Source organism: Ascaphus truei, chromosome 7 (assembly GCF_040206685.1).
Source record: "Ascaphus truei isolate aAscTru1 chromosome 7, aAscTru1.hap1, whole genome shotgun sequence".
Taxonomy (NCBI): Eukaryota; Metazoa; Chordata; class Amphibia; order Anura; family Ascaphidae; genus Ascaphus; species Ascaphus truei.
In genome coordinates, this window is record NC_134489.1 from 4,809,450 (window position 1) to 4,825,391 (window position 15,942).

The following is a 15,942-nucleotide window of genomic DNA, read 5'->3' on the forward strand; positions in this document are numbered from 1 at the left end:
AGAAGCAGGGAAAGGAGAGAAAAAATGAAATATAGATAGAGAGGGAGATAAAGGGAGAGTGAGAAATGAACCAAAAAGAGAGAGTGTTTAAAATGGGAGAGAAAAGGTTGCAGGAACTGTGAAGAATTAGATAAAGAGAGGTGGAGAGAGAAAGAGAGAGGAAACGAGAGAGTGAGTTGGAAAGAGACAGAGGGTCAGAGGGGGAGAGAAGAAGGTTTGGTAGGGAATAGAGAGAAGGGCAGAGAGTTGTGTGAAAGAGGAGCAGAGAGGGAGAAAGAGATTTAAACATACGGGTGTCAGAAGGTAGATAACAAGAGAGGGGGAACGTGACAGAGATAGGAAGATAAGAGACATACTGTACCAGCAGGGAGATAGACAAGGACATTAGCAAAATAAATGTGGAAAACAGGAGAGAGGGAGAGATGGAGATAGGGGAGATTAAAGGTAACATACAAAGACTATGATCAGAGGGATATGTAGAGAGAGGGAGGCAGGTGGTGCGTGAAACAATAAAGGTGGGAGAGAGAAAAATAAGAGGGAGATTAGTGATGGAGGAATGACAGATAAGGTCAGAGTGACTGAAGGGAGAGAGGGATATGAGAGAAGGAAAGATGGGTGAGTGGGTGAGGGAACGGGTGGTGGGTGAGTGGGTGAGGGAACGGGTGGTTCGGGGGGATGGGATGAGAGATTTCATCATACTGCAGAGTTGAGTAGTTTTCTGTTATGTTTATGATAAGTGACATATTTATCCAATAACTAAAGGATAAGACACGAAGAGGTTTGATTTATAACCTGATACGGTCTTAGGCATGTAATCATGCCTGGGGGTACTTGCATCAAGAAGCAGTAACAGCTGAGCTCTCTTATTTTAATCCATAAATCACAGAGCAAGCGTCTGTCTATGAAGCAGGGAACATATGGAGAAAAGACCTGAGAGGAGCGGAAAGTGAAATCCTAATATGGTGTAGGAAATAGCTCTCATCACCTCGGTCCAATAGAGCGCAGCGCTGCCTGCAATATATCTCATATTAGCGGCTGCAATTAAGGGACATGTGAAACTATCGCCCAAGGTCACTAAGATGGCAACATTTTCTCTCTCTTCATTTTCAGCTGTAGAAAAACAAAATAGCAACCGTGTCAGACTTTGCTAGCGATTTACCAAGTGTGCGAACTCTGAAAAGGTGCATTGCTATTTTGCTTAACATGCTAATTGATCACATTTTCTAAAACTGGTAGATTTACTTGTAAAGTTCTGTAAAATCTCTAGATATAATGCTGACTATAAATAGGGCTCACACACCATGTTTTTCTCAGACCCTCTATCCTTGTATATTGCAAGCAGGATTATAAAGTTGCAGCTGGGAGACTTCTTGAATGGTGAGGAATGGATTCTCCATGCAGTTCATGGTTAGTTTGCAGTGTGCGTGTTGAGTTTGCATGTACTTTGCTATGAACACTGTCTGTACGTATCTCTAGGCAGCCCTAGCAGGGATATTATCTGCCTTAGGCTCGCCTGCTGCTCTGTCTATTTTAGTTATCTCTTTATCTATTTTACAGGGACCTCTGCATAATGACAGCAGTTTGACTCTTGATAAAACTTATGCCAGAAATGTAATGGACTGTGTACAGCATTGTTGCAGGGTCAACGCAACAACACGTGTGTTTATGAATTGGCTTGTTTATTTAGCCTAATAAATATGGCATACAAAAATAATACAGCTTCTTTTCAGCATACAAACAAAATAGAAAGATTAGTCCTGAGCAGGGCTTTTACCTTTTCCAAGGGCTATTTAATGTCCAGAGTATCAATATAGCCAAGAGGTATTGTAGGAAAGACAGACCCTATAGCAAGTAGTTTTTCTCCAGCGTTTCAGTGTGTCTCACTGGGTCAGACAGCCCTACATGTGTGAGCAGCCTGGGTTTGTTAAGCCCCTTAACGAGGCAGCAGGGACCTGACCAATTAACAAGACCTTTCCAGCTGAATTTTAACCCGGTCACTGCTGCACTGCAAACCTAAACATAGGTCTGCCAGGCATAGGGCTGGTATCTTTTATTCACCCTGTTACAAGCAGGCATGTCAAAAAATGTGGAAGGAAGACTTCACAGGCAATGAGGCACTCATTCTCAAGATAACATTCAAATCACATCTAAAAATTTGGGAAAAGTTGCAGCAGAGAAGAACTACTTGGCCTATCCAGGCTTCCTATTTTTCTCTATGCCATATAGACTCCGACCATATTAAATCCCGGGGGTTTTCAATATACAGTATCAGCGTCTATTCCAAGCAGCATTTAATGCCTTTGCTGTATCAACCTCCCACACCTCTGCTGGGAGGATATCCTAAGCACCCACTACACTCCCAGTGAAGAAGGACTTCCATATGTTTCACCTGAGCCTCTTACCTTCAAGCTTCAGAGGAGGATCTCTTGTTTTAGCACTAAACTTTCTATGGGAAATGCATCCATCCTGCTACTTATACAGTAGATATCCATGAGTTATTCCCAGAGCTGTATGATGAGAGTTCAAGGACTAGCAAACAGATGTTAATTGTGGTGGTATATATTAGACAGGTGTTAATGACTGTGGTATGTATTATGCACGTGTTAATGGTGGTGGTACAGTACGTATTATAAAGGTGTTAATGATGGTGGTGCATAAGGGTAGCCGGCCTTCATAATAAAGGTGAAGCCTGGCTGGCTGCCCCTAAAAAACGTGTGTTAAGAGATATGAGTGTTAGCTCTTGGGTGCAGTATTGTATATGATTGTGTTTCTTTGTGTCTATGTTCCCATTGAAATGTCCCCTGTAGGGTTATAAGCTAGGAATGGCATGTGTGGTTAGGGTCCCTGTTGGGAAATAGCTGCAGTACAGGGACTTTGGGAGCAGAGGGTTAAGGGTGGATGTTGGTGGGCAAATAGAGTGAAAAACAATGTGAGGGATTGCTGACTGGTTATATCGGGAGTACTGATATTTTACCCGCAAATAGTGTATGGTTTGCGGTACGCGTTTGTACATAAAGCCACAGTGTGTATGGAAGTCTAATGTAACTCTACGGGATATCTTTGCCCCGCCAGCAAGTTCTGCAATTGGGTTTTAAAACACAGTGCAGGAGCCTGTTTTAAAACCAAGTTGTAGGGTTCAAGTTGTAGGTTCCAAGTTGTAGGGACCATGTGCTGGGGACCATGTGCTGGGGACCATGTTTTAGGATCCAAGTTCTAAGGACCATGTTTTAGGGAGCAAGTTTTAGATTCCAAGTTCCCAATGTTATAGGATAGATATCCATTGCTATACAGACAGCTCTGGTAATGTAATTAGCAGAGGGGTCAGCATGGCAATAGTGGATCAAAGGAACGAATGGGCAAGATGTCAGGATATCTCGCAGGCGGGGAAGGGTGGAGGAACATGTTTGTGAATAGACGTGCAGCGGACAGGGTAAGCCTTACTTAAGCCGGTGCCATGCCATAAATTGAGGCTAGTGACTCACCCCTGACTCCCAGTTGGTATGTATTTACTGTATTTTGTGCATTGTATGTATGTCTGTGGGCTTGCCCAAATAAACACACTTTATTCAATAATCTTGTCCTGCCTAGTGAATTCATCCCGGAATGTAAAAGGTGTTAAAAGTACTGGTTTCCTATTTCAGAGTATATTATAAAGGTGTTTATGGTAGTGGTATATATTATAAATGTATGAATGGCTGTGATATATATTAGACATGTGTGAATGGTGGTGGTATATGTCATGGGAGACAAGAACTTAACACCGGGATAAAGAAACCAGACAGGATACAGCAGTTCAATAATGAGTATTTATTCTGACCAGAGCCAACACGCACTACACAAAGTCACTATCGGATCTTACACTCACCAAAACAGGCAATCCTGGGGGATTCCTAGCTAACTAGCTGCCAGGCCCCACTTCCAAGGCTTGCCCGGGGTTTGCTTCCATTCCTGTGAGGGTAGGGACCATCCAACCTGTCTGGTGAAATTCAGGGCTGAGCACTTTCAAATTCCCCTCTCAAAAGTCCTGCTCTCTGCCTCTCCGGCTACTCACTGTCCTACAGCACAGAAGCACTTTTAAATCTCCCACTCGGATAGGTTCCAAGACTCGTTTTCAGCGTGGATGCTGCTTGGGAACAAATCAGGACACGAGGACTAGCCTGCATTGTCCAATCAGGGCAGGAGGCAGGGTGGAGGCGAGTTAAAGAGCTTGGAGGGAAATACAAACGGGTCAATAGGAGCCACGGCTACTATTTCTTTGTTCCCTGCGCCTCTCCTACCCCTCTGGTCCCAGCAATAGCCAGTTCTCCGGACATGCGGGCTGCACAATGGGTTTCTCAGCCCAGCATGTCCAGAGACTGTGGCTGTGCCTTACTGAGTGCACAATCACTTTTTTATACGTCGGTACAGTTTTTAACACACAGGAATAAAGGATTTCAGTTACAGGGTATGCAAGGGGCTACCATAGGGCCGGCTGGATGGCGGTTCCATCGGTGCCCCTGCACAAAGGCGCTCTTCCCCAGAACAATTAAACTGATTGTCGAGGGAGAGCGCAGGGGGCTCTGTAAGTGTCTCTTACCTTGTCTGCCAGCATCTCCTCCAGCATCGGCATATTGCCATGACACCATGATGCTGCATGGCACCATCATGTCACGTGATGCCACGTGATGCCACGATATCATGACGCCGTGACGTCTGAGGAGGATAAGCTGTGACAGACCAGGTTAGAGGCCCCGCGAAATCCCCTACACCAAGTCCACAAAACTACAAGCCAGTCCTGGGCATATTACAACAATGTGGCTCCAGGGTCTGGTGCCAGATGAGCCTCAGGAAAGGGCAGACTGGATAACCTTTATTATGCTGGTCTCTGGGCCCCTTTCCGCCACCTTATATATCAAATAGGTGGTGGTATATGTTAGACAGGTGGATTGCAAGATGGTGTTGACCCATGGCTTGAACTGCAGAGCAAATGAAATCCAACTCGCCCCATTGGAGGACATTCCAGACAAGTGGAATATTGCATCATTGCAAGTATACTGTATGTACTCTCTCTTACATCCCTTTTATTCACAATTATTCGGAAATATATGACTCTTGTGAGTTGCTGGGAACAAGTTGCTGCAGATAAAGATGGATTCTCCATTATCGGGAACAGCTGCTGTTTACAGCTGTACCAGGAGAAAATGTAGCTCGCATTCAACTAGCAATGTCTATGATTTGTATGAGTTACTGGGAATAGACTATTGCACTTTAATAGGTACTCACCTTAATTGAAAACCAGCTAACACTAAGAGTGGAACCAGGGGAGTCATCTATCAGGTAATAAGCAATAAGCAAATAAAGCTGGTACTCATCAAATCCTCAATCATAATCCTGTTGGAAGCAATACTTTATTACTGGATTATTGACATTTATCTTTTGAGAGGGTACTATATTAATATTATATCAATATCATACTAATAAAAAGTTATTAAAATTGGAAACGGAGTGTGAATGTTTGGCATGAAGCCCTGCAGGTGACATTTTTGAAAGCCACTGTGAATTTTGGGACTTTTATGTTTAGATATTTGTATTGTATTTATATGGTCATGTTGTTGTCTTTATATTAGATGTGTACTTCATTATTGATTGTCTTTAATAATTGATATTTTTTTATGAGGTCAACCAGCTGTGCTCTAGTAATCCTACTAGAGTTCGCACCTGGTACCCATCTTGAGCAGAGGGTAGTTACGTTTGTAATTTATTATAAATGTGTTAATGGCAGTGTTAATAGTGATATATATTACACAGGTGTTAATGGTTGTGGTATATATTATGATGGTGTTAATGGTGGTGGTAGATATTTGTAGCCAGGTCCCCCTCTTACCTCTGGGCTGCACGAGGGGGATTGCTCCGGTGGGGGTTACTACCGTGCAGGGAGCTTGTAAGCGGGTGAGCGGATCACCACAGTTCCGCCGAGGGTGCCGCCATCTTGCCATATGCCGCGCAGTAGCAGAGGATACACAGAGTGCGACGGCTATTAAGAATAGGCTTAGCAAAGGGATTACAAGTTCCAGCAGCCTCAGGGGCTGCTAGACATGTGTTACAGGAGGACCAACAGGGCTCCTGGAAGCGCGGAAGAGAGAAGTAGATACATGTGGCGCGCTGAGACACCACGCGAGTCGGAAGCAGGACAGTAAGGGGATAGGTAAGGTCCAGGGAGAAGTGCTCCACTGGACTAGGCCAGGATATCCCATTAGGTCCCAGCTAGATCCCATCACTATTAGCTTGTGTTCTGTAGGGAAGGCCCCATTGACATTGACGCTCCCCTTAGGCCATTAGTGTTAGTCAGCACATCTGTGACGGACACACGCGGTGTGCGCAGCCTGCATCTGGGACCAGACCAGGCCATCAATCCAAAGACTATCCTAAGGTGGGACCCTCCAACCGGATACAACCCCATGCAGATGCGGTTCTTCGGTGGACAGACTGATCGGTTGTTTATTAGTACCTAGCAGCACCTGGGGGCTAGAGCGCCCTGGGAGGCATATCCACACCAACAATTCACGTGGGCAGCGCTGTTACACACACTTGGGGTGGGATTGGCTATTGTGGTCTGGACAATGGGACACTGGTGCCCCTACAGCTAAGTTCTGTGGGGATATTCCATGGGTCGGTGTAAATGTTGTGATACCATCACTATCCTCTAGGGGCTGGAACAGTGCAGTAAGTGTGCTTTCCAGTCCACAGAGAGTTAATTCCTCAAAGAAAAGCCAACAGCAGCTGCTAACTAATGGAGTTAATCAGCCTGGTCTGAGTGAACAAGGAAGTGGTTAAAAAGACAGACTGAAAGCTGCTATGCTGAGAGACTGTTTTCACCAGAGAAGGGGGGAGATAGAAGTGCTCCCCAGCTACAGAGGACCTACAGAGGAGTTTCTCTGGGCTCAACGTGGGGCTGAGCTCCCCTAGGAATAAAGGAGGAGAGACCGTGCTGAAGCAGGGACGTCTGCTCCAGAAGGACTAAGGTTACGCTTATAGTGCCAGCAACGGCGACGCGACGGTCGCTGGAAAATCAAATAGAGATGACTTCCAGCGATTGCGACCAATCCGTCGCACACGCGACCACGGCAATGCATTTGTTTTGCCGTGACATTGTGCCGCTGTCGCCAGCACTATAAGCGCAGCCTAAAATAAGCAAAACCCTTATTTTGTATGCAGAGACTGTGTTACACTGTGGCATATACCAGGGCATGTTTTTGGCTTAGAAACCAGCTTAGCTGGCCATCCAGTTAGCAAGGGCTAATGTTACGGTGTAATCAGTTTTCCCTAAAGGGAATAGGTGTTATTTGTATGTGTTGTTTTGATTTAAAGGGACGGTGGGCCTGTTAGCATATGATTTAATCCCTGTAAATAAACCTCATGTAAGAGATTCAGCATTTCCTGCCTTTATCTGGGACTAAAAGATGCTACAACGTGGTGTGGGCATCACAATATATACTGTATTGTTACAGTATGTGCCATGTTGCAATGTTCCTGGTATAAGTACTGTCCAGTAAATACTGTTACATACTGTATACTATTGTGTGCAATTACTGGCTGTATTGTCTTGGGAGGGGCTATCCCACTGTGTGAGGGTCCTTCCACGGTGGAGGCGCTGTTAGTACGCTCGTTACACACACCTCAGGCTCCCCATGGCGGAGGATCAGGCCTCCTGTTTGGCACTCGGGTAATAGCAGTACCGGTAGTCTTTATTCGTGACGGGGAAAAGGGGCTATATATTATAATGATCGTGGTATATATTATGATGGTGTTAATGGCAGTGATAAATGTGATGCAGGTGTTAATGGCGGTGGTATATATTACCCACAATTGTTAGAGAGCACACAGTTATCTCCAGACATCTGCCATAGATGCCCAAACAATAAGCCTTTGTCAACAAAAAACAAAAGAATAATGTGGAAGCAAAATGTTGAAAATGTAGAAATAAATGTTTCACTGGTTGTGCTTATTTTGGGAGGCATCTCTCCTAGCATCATCATCCAGGTGGTATATATTAAACAGGTGTTAATGGTAGTGGTATATATTATGCAGGTGGTGATGGTGGTGGAATATTAGTCAGGTGTTAGTAGTGGGGGCATATATTGGACAGGTGTTAACACACTTCCACTCTTTTTCTCTGCTTCTTATATCTTTCTCTCCCCTAGAATTCTCGCGGCCTTTCCCTCACTCGTTCTCTGTGTCCCACCCTTCTTCCTCTCATCTTTTAAACACTTCTCTTTCTATTTTTTTCTCCCATTCCTTCCTGTTTTTTATTTTTTTATGTTACAAACGTATCTCTTTCTCTCTGTTTCTATCTCTCTCCTCATCTATTATTATCTCACACACTCTCCCCCCACCTCTCTCACACTCTCCCCGACCACGTTTACACACTCCACTCCCTCCCCCCACCATTCACAAACTCGCCCTCCCCTTGTACACCCCCCCCCCCTCACCTGCTCTCCTTTCCCATACTCTACCCTCCCATGTTCTCCCCCTCAACCCTCTTCCCTGTCTCCCCCTTCCCCCCCCTCACCACTCTCTCTTCCACCCTCCAAACTCTCTCTCCCCTTCCACACACTCTCCCCCACATTCTCTGCCCTCCCCCCTCATTTACTCTCACCCCAACCTAACACACTCTCTCTAACGTTCTCCCTGCCAGGCCGCACTATTCTAAATCATTTGTAAGTGTTCAGCACCTGCTGGAAATACGCCCAGTTCTTAGCAGCAAGGACTGGACACCAGCCAGCGGGTTAGCAAAGCATAATGTGCAGGATGTGATCTGATTGATGTTACCTCATCCCTATAATGAATAACTTCTATGTAATCTTGTGTCTATCCCAGTAACCCCTTCATTGCTTTAGCTTCATATGCTTAGGGCATTGATAAGGAAAATTGTGCTTATATATGGGGCTGACTTCTCGCACCTCTCTCTTGTAATGGTCACAATGTGTGATCCATGAGAAAATCCCACTACGTACAACAGTATTATCAACGTAACTCCACGTCATCATGAGGTTGTAGCACAGTCCTGGATCTCCAAGACTCCCTTGGGCATAGAGATGCATAAAAAAAGCTGTGTGTGCTGTGCACGCGCATAGTAAGTGAAACTTCTTTGACTTTTGTCACAGAAATTGACTTATAACGCGCGTGCTCGGCACACATGTGTCAGTCAGTGTATGTGTCAGTCAGTGACTATGTATGTGTGTCAGTCAGAGAGTATGTATGGGTGTCAGTCAGAGAGTATGTATTTGTGTCAGAGAGTATGTATGTATGTTTGTGTATGTATGTGTGTCAGTCAGAGATTATGTATGTGTGTCAGTCAGTGTGTGTATGTGTGTCAGTCAGTGTGTGTATGTGTGTCAGTCAGTGTGTGTATGTGTGTCAGTCAGTGTGTGTATGTGTGTCAGTCAGTGTGTGTATGTGTGTCAGTCAGTGTGTGCATGTGTGTCAGTCAGTGTGTGCATGTGTGTCAGTCAGTGTGTCAGTCAATGTGTGTGTGTGTGTGTGTGTGTGTGTGTGTCAGTCAGTGTGTGAGTGTGTGTGTCAGTCAGTATGTCTCTCTCTGTGTTGTGTGAATGTCTCTCTGTGTCGGTCAGTGTGTGTATGTGTGTCAGTGTGCGTGCGTATCAGTCAGTGTGTGTCAGTCAGTGTGTGTGTCAGTGTGTGCATGTGTGTCAGTCAGTGTGTGCATGTGTGTCAGTCAGTGTGTGCATGTGTGTCAGTCAGTGTTTGCATGTGTGTCAGTCAGTGTGTGTGTGTGTCAGTCAGTGTGTGTGTGTGTGTCAGTCAATGTGTGTGTGTGTCAGTGTATGTCTCTCTCTCTCTGTGTTGTGTGAATGTCTCTCTGTGTCGGTCAGTGTGTGTATGTGTGTCAGTCAGTGAGTGTATGTGTGTCAGTCAGTGAGTGTATGTGTGTCAGTCAGTGAGTGTATGTGTGTCAGTCAGTGAGTGTATGTGTGTCAGTCAGTGAGTGTATGTGTGTCAGTCAGTGAGTGTATGTGTGTCAGTCAATGAGTGTATGTGTGTCAGTCAGTGAGTGTATGTGTGTCAGTCAGTGTGCGTGCATATGTGTGTCAGTGTGCGTGTGTGTGTGTGTGTGTGTGTGTGTCAGTGTGTGTGTCAGTCAGTGTGTGTATGTGTGTGTGTCAGTCAGTGTGTGTGTATGTGTGTCAGTCAGTGTGTGTGTGTGTGTGTGTGTGTGTGTGTGTGTGTGTGTGTGTGTGTGTGTGTGTGTATGTGTGTGTGTGTCAGTCAGTGTGTGTCAGTCAGTGTGTGTGTGTGTGTGTGTGTGTGTGTGTGTGTGTGTGTGTGTGTGTGTGTGTGTGTGTGTGTGTGTGTGTGTGTGTGTGTGTGTGTGTGTGTGTGTCATTCAGTGTGTGTGTGTGTGTGTGTGTGTGTGTCAGTCAGTGTGTGTGTGTGTGTCTATGTGTGTCAGTCAGTGTGTGTGTGTATGTGTGTCAGTGTGTGTGCACGTGTGTCAGTCAGTGTGTGTGCATGTGTGTCAGTCAGTGTGTGTGTGTGTGTGTGTGTGTGTGTGTGTGTGTGTGTGTCAGTCAGTCAGTCAGTCAGTGTGTGTGTATGTGTGTCAGTCAGTGTGTGTGTGTGTATATATATGTGTGTGTGTCAGTCAGTCAGTGTGTGTGTATGTGTGTCAGTCAGTGTGTGTGTGTGTGTATATGTATGTGTGTGTGTCTGTCAGTGTATGTGTGTCTCTCTTTCTGTGTCCTGCCCCCTCTCTCCTGACCCCCCCCCCCCCCTCAAAGGCAGGCAGAGCTGCGGACCCGCGGCGGCTCTGTCTTGGTCTCTCCCCCTCCTCCCCCCCCCCCCCCCCCACAGGCAGGCAGAGCTGCGGACCCGCGGCAGCTCTGCCTGAGTCTCTCTTCCCCCCGTCCCCCTCACAGACAGGCAGAGCTGCGGACCCGCGGCGGCTCTGCCTGAGTCTCTCCTCCCCCCCACCCCCTACATGACAGCGAATCACCGGTTGCCTCGCAGCAGCGCCCTCTGCCAACCACACCACACACACACACACGAAACCTGCCATCCACAACATGGATATGGACAGAGCCTCTGCGCATGCGTTGAGGAGGACGGCTGCCGGTGTGGAGGAGCGGGTGAGGGAGAGCGGCGCCGCCGCATGTCAGCGGCTGTGTGGGGGATGCGGCGGCAGTGGCTATCACCGCCGCCGCATGTCAGCGGCTGTGTGGGGGGTGCGGTGGCCATTAGGAGCGGCGCTGGCGGCTATCGCCGCCGCCGCATCTGATTTGTGGAGCGGGTGTGATGTCAGTGTTGGGGTCGGGCTGAGCCAGAACACAGCCCGGCCTCAACTGCCAGCACTGACGTCACATCCGTTTCATTTCTGTCTCCACAATCCATTTTTGCCCCATCACGAATGAGGTGCCACTAAGGAAGTTTCACTTCAATAATTGTTACCCAGAACACAGCCTGTGATTTCTGTTTGAAAACAGAAACTGGATCAAAATCTGGGGGCAAGTATCAGGCCTCAGTCTTATTATGTATTGTCCTGCTATGTCACTGGACCTCCATCTAGTTGTGACACTCTCTCCTCCTACTATGCCAGCACATGCTCAACTCTGCCACTTAACCTCCATCCTACCCTGCAGCTCTCTCTGCTGTTCCTGTACTGACCCCACACGCAGCTCTGTTGCTACACCTCCATTTGTTACATCTGTACTGATCGCGCACACACATACAGCTCTGTCACTGCACCTCCATCTACTATACAGTATCTGTACTGAGCCCACACACACATACAGCTCTGTCACTGCACCTCCATCTGCTACAGTATATCTGTACTGACTGCACACACAAAGCTCTCCCACTGCACATCCACCTGCTATATCTGTACTGACCCACCCCCTCACACACACACAGCTCTGTTGCTACACCTCCATTTGTTACATCTATACTCACCCCACACACACATACAGCTCTGTCACTGCACCTCCATCTGCTACAGTATATCTGTCCTGACCCCCCACAACACACACACACAGCTCTCTCACTGCACCTCCACCTGCTATATCGGTACTGACCCCACACACACACAGCTATTTCACTGCACCTCCACCTGCTATATCTGTACTGCCCCCCCCCCCCCCACACACACACACACAGCTCTATCACTAAACCTCCATCTGCTATATCTGTATTGACCACACACACAGCTCTCTCACTGTACCTCCATCTACTATATCTGTACTGATCACACACACACACTCACAGCTCTGTCACTAACCTCCATCTGCTATATTTTTACTGACTGCACACACACAGCTCTTACTGCACCTCCACCTGCTATATCTGTACTGACCCCACACACACAGCTCTGTCACTGCACCCCCATCTGCTATATCTGTACTGGCCCCACACACACAGCTCTGTCACTGCACCCCCATCTGCTATATCTGTACTGACCCCACACACACAGCTCTGTCACTGCACCCCCATCTGCTATATCTGTACTGACCCCACACACACAGCTCTGTCACTGCACCCCCATCCTGCCCTGCAGCACTCTCTGCTATTCTTGTACTGTTTGTGTGTTTCATTCATTATGAGCAAGGCCGCTGTGACCCTGTGCTGTGCTGTAATGAACCTGCTAATTAAATAAATGTCAATTACATGCTAATTAAGAGCACTTCATTAAATGTGTTATAACATCTTCATTCACAGGGCTTCCCATACAGCAGGTGTGAAATTTAAATGCCAGGAAGACTCCATTCCTAGAGGTATGCCAGGAAATGTCCCCTGAGTCTTCCAGTCCTAGAGGTGAGGTGATCAAATCTGTTTTCTTCCAGTAATTAGATTCCTAGTCTAATGACCATTTATTTTCTTCGCAATTCTTTCTGATACACTTTCATTTTCTTAACCTCTCTGTCTCAGTATATGGACTCTCTGTCACTTCACCTTTCTCTCTCATATCCATTTCATTTAGTTATTTATATTTCTCTCCCTCTGCTTCATTTCTTTCTTTCTATATGCTTGTATCCATCATCCGTAACCAATAACCATCTATTCCTAGAGGTGACACACAGGGTTTTTTTTGGCAACCATGAGTCACATAGTCCTAGAGGGGAGTATTGCTGTATTTTTGCAACTGTCTAGAAATACCAGCCTCTGTATCCCTGTGGCTAGCTTTGAGCTGAACAGTGTCATGGGAGACCAGAGCTTTTAACACCTTAAAACCTGGATCCTTTGATTGCACAAAGCGAGAGATACAATAAATTGTGATTTATTTACAACATGAACATACACAACTTGATCTACGAAATAATACGAAATAACACTTACTGGAACGGGGAAATAATACGAAATAACACTTACTGGAACGGGCAAAATGAAATATAATGTTCCCGGAACGAACTTCACAGAAATAAAGTCTCTAGGCAAAAATTCCCAGGAGCGGGGTTGGTGCACAAACAGAGCCGCGAAACAGTCTTTGGCTAGTGGCGCCGCTCACAACCTCTATTTCTCTGCCGTAGATAATCTTTTCGTTTTCCCGCTGCAGGATTCGTCTTGGATTCCTTAGTTGTTACGGCTTCAAGGAATGCCAAAGGCATGGACGAACTTTGCACCTGTCCCGCTTACATACATAACCAAGCCCACTTTCCTGGCGACATCTTGTCTACTTTCCCCCGGACAGCTGGACATATCCCACTTAACACTTTAACATTTAACATGCGGGTCCTTTGTTAACTCCGGACCTGGTCAGACATTCTGGGACCATCCCCGCAGGGTGCCTTAGAAGTCCAGGGTTAAGTTATGCATGACTCACTTGCAGGGATGTCCTGCCATATTCATTTTGATAATGGTACTTGTGAATCAAGTATTTTCGATGCTCCACCCGCCCGAATGTAAATTCCTTGGCTCGTATAACTTTAATACACCTAAAAGAGGGGAACTTTCATTCATGACTTTTCATAAAAGTTTATGAAAAGTAAACTATAACCGTTTTAATGATATACCCCCAGCCGCACGCATAGCAAAAATCAAAGCGCTAGGACGTTCCTAGCCAAAGCTAGCCCAATATGACTCAGGACACCATGCCGGGAATAATATCTTTATTTACTGGCCTGGTTACCCCCTCACCGTCACAAACAGTCATAGAGATGTCAGGCTCTATGTACAAATATATTGTACAAGGATCAAATAATTTACTGTGGGGCTATGAATCTATTAAGTGCAATGCATTACACATGGTTAACCTTCTCAGTGCTGAAAACCTGTTAAGTTATTGCTCTAGAAAACAAAAATATGGGGGTGGGGGACTGCTATTAGAAATAAGTAATAAAATACTAAAAAATAAACACCAAAAATATATATTTGTATATATATATATATATATGTGTGTGTGTGTGTGTGTGTGTATGTGTGTGTATATATATATATATATATATATATATATATATATATATATATATACACACTTTATTTTAAAAGTAAAATGTGCTAAGACCGTGAATATTACAATTGTATAGCGCTGCATGTTTTCCAGCTGTGAATGTGTTAAAAAGCTGGACTGCAGAGTATCCTATCTCAGCCTAATACTGCCATATGGATGGAGAGGGCACAGTAATCCCATGATGTAAAGCTTTAGCTGTGCTAAATGTCTCTCAGTATCATTCCATCTCGCTCTCTATCTGAAGGACAGTCACCTCATTCCAATAATTGGATTCTTAATCTCGCTCTTGTTTTTATTTCTCATGATATCTTTTAGGTGCTCTCTCCCTTCTGCTCTCTGCTCCTCGTATTTTCATAGTTGTCTGTCTTTCTCTCCCCCTAATTTTCTCTCTCCCTCCATTCTGCTCGTCTTCTCCATCCTACTACTCACCCTCTCAAGTCTACTCACCCTAACAACTCTGTCACCTACTGTACATTTCTCTCCCTTCTTTATTACCCTTTAATTCCTGCTAATTCACTCACTGGTACAGACATTTCCTCTCTATCTTTCCCCCTGTAACCCTCTTTCTCCTTTTCCCTAGCATACTGTATAATTCTCCTCTACACCTTATTCCTCTCATCGTCATATTCTCTCTCTCTCTCTCTCTCTCTCTCTCTCTCTCTCTCTCTCTCTCTCTCTCTCTCTCTCTCTCTCACCATCTTTCTGTCTCTTGACTCCTTCCCTCTGCCCCCCTTATCCCTCTCTATCCTTCCATTTCTCTCCCCCTTTCTCCCTCCCCCTTTCTCCCTATCCCCTATCCTAAATCTTTCTTTCTCCATCTTGCAAGCTCATCCCTTCTTTGAATGTGTAATGTATTTCTGGGATCAGAAATGGTTAAGGTCTCTCATGCAGGAAATGCCACTTTTCCTATGAGAATTATAAGTAAAAAATATGTTTTTTGGCCTTGTACGATTTTTTTTTACTGTAATTTACATTGTATGCTAATTTCATGCTCTTTGTACATGGTTTGACCTATATATAAAATTATTAATTATCCTATTACATTTGCACTTAATTGCAAAGAAACATGGAGTGAAGACATTACACCAGCTGAGAGTGCAGCCAGGGCCCTCAGGTTATATAAGAGGATTGGGCAGCAGTGTTGAAAGGGAGTTAATAGGAATATTGGATTATTTCAAGTAATCGCATATTGTGTAATTCTAACAACATGAAGGGATCATTAGCAAGGAAAGTGCTCTTCTACAGCCAGGTCCCAATTAGCAGGACTATTGATAATTAGAATTAGTTATATGAATGACATAAATATGATCTGTTACATAGTTATATAGTAGATGAGTTTTAAAAAAAGACATGTCCATCAAGTTCAACCTCTGCTAAATTTACATGACAGATACTTTATCCTATATTCGTATTTACAGTATATTGATCCAGAGGAAGGCAAACAAAAATGCCCCAATGAAATCTCATCCAATGATATTTCATAAGGGGAAAAATAAATTCCTTCC

The 15,942-nt window shown here is 45.2% G+C and overlaps 1 long non-coding RNA gene across 1 annotated transcript in view; it reads left to right on the forward strand.

Annotated features, from left to right (window-relative positions):
* LOC142498649 (uncharacterized) overlaps positions 1-13,283 on the forward strand; it is a 70,558-nt gene extending 57,275 nt beyond the window's left edge. Inside the window, exon 4 of the long non-coding RNA XR_012802520.1 lies at positions 12,709-13,283. This is a non-coding gene — a long non-coding RNA (uncharacterized LOC142498649). The remainder of the gene's footprint in view (positions 1-12,708) is intronic.
* The last annotated feature ends 2,659 nt before the right edge of the window (positions 13,284-15,942 follow it).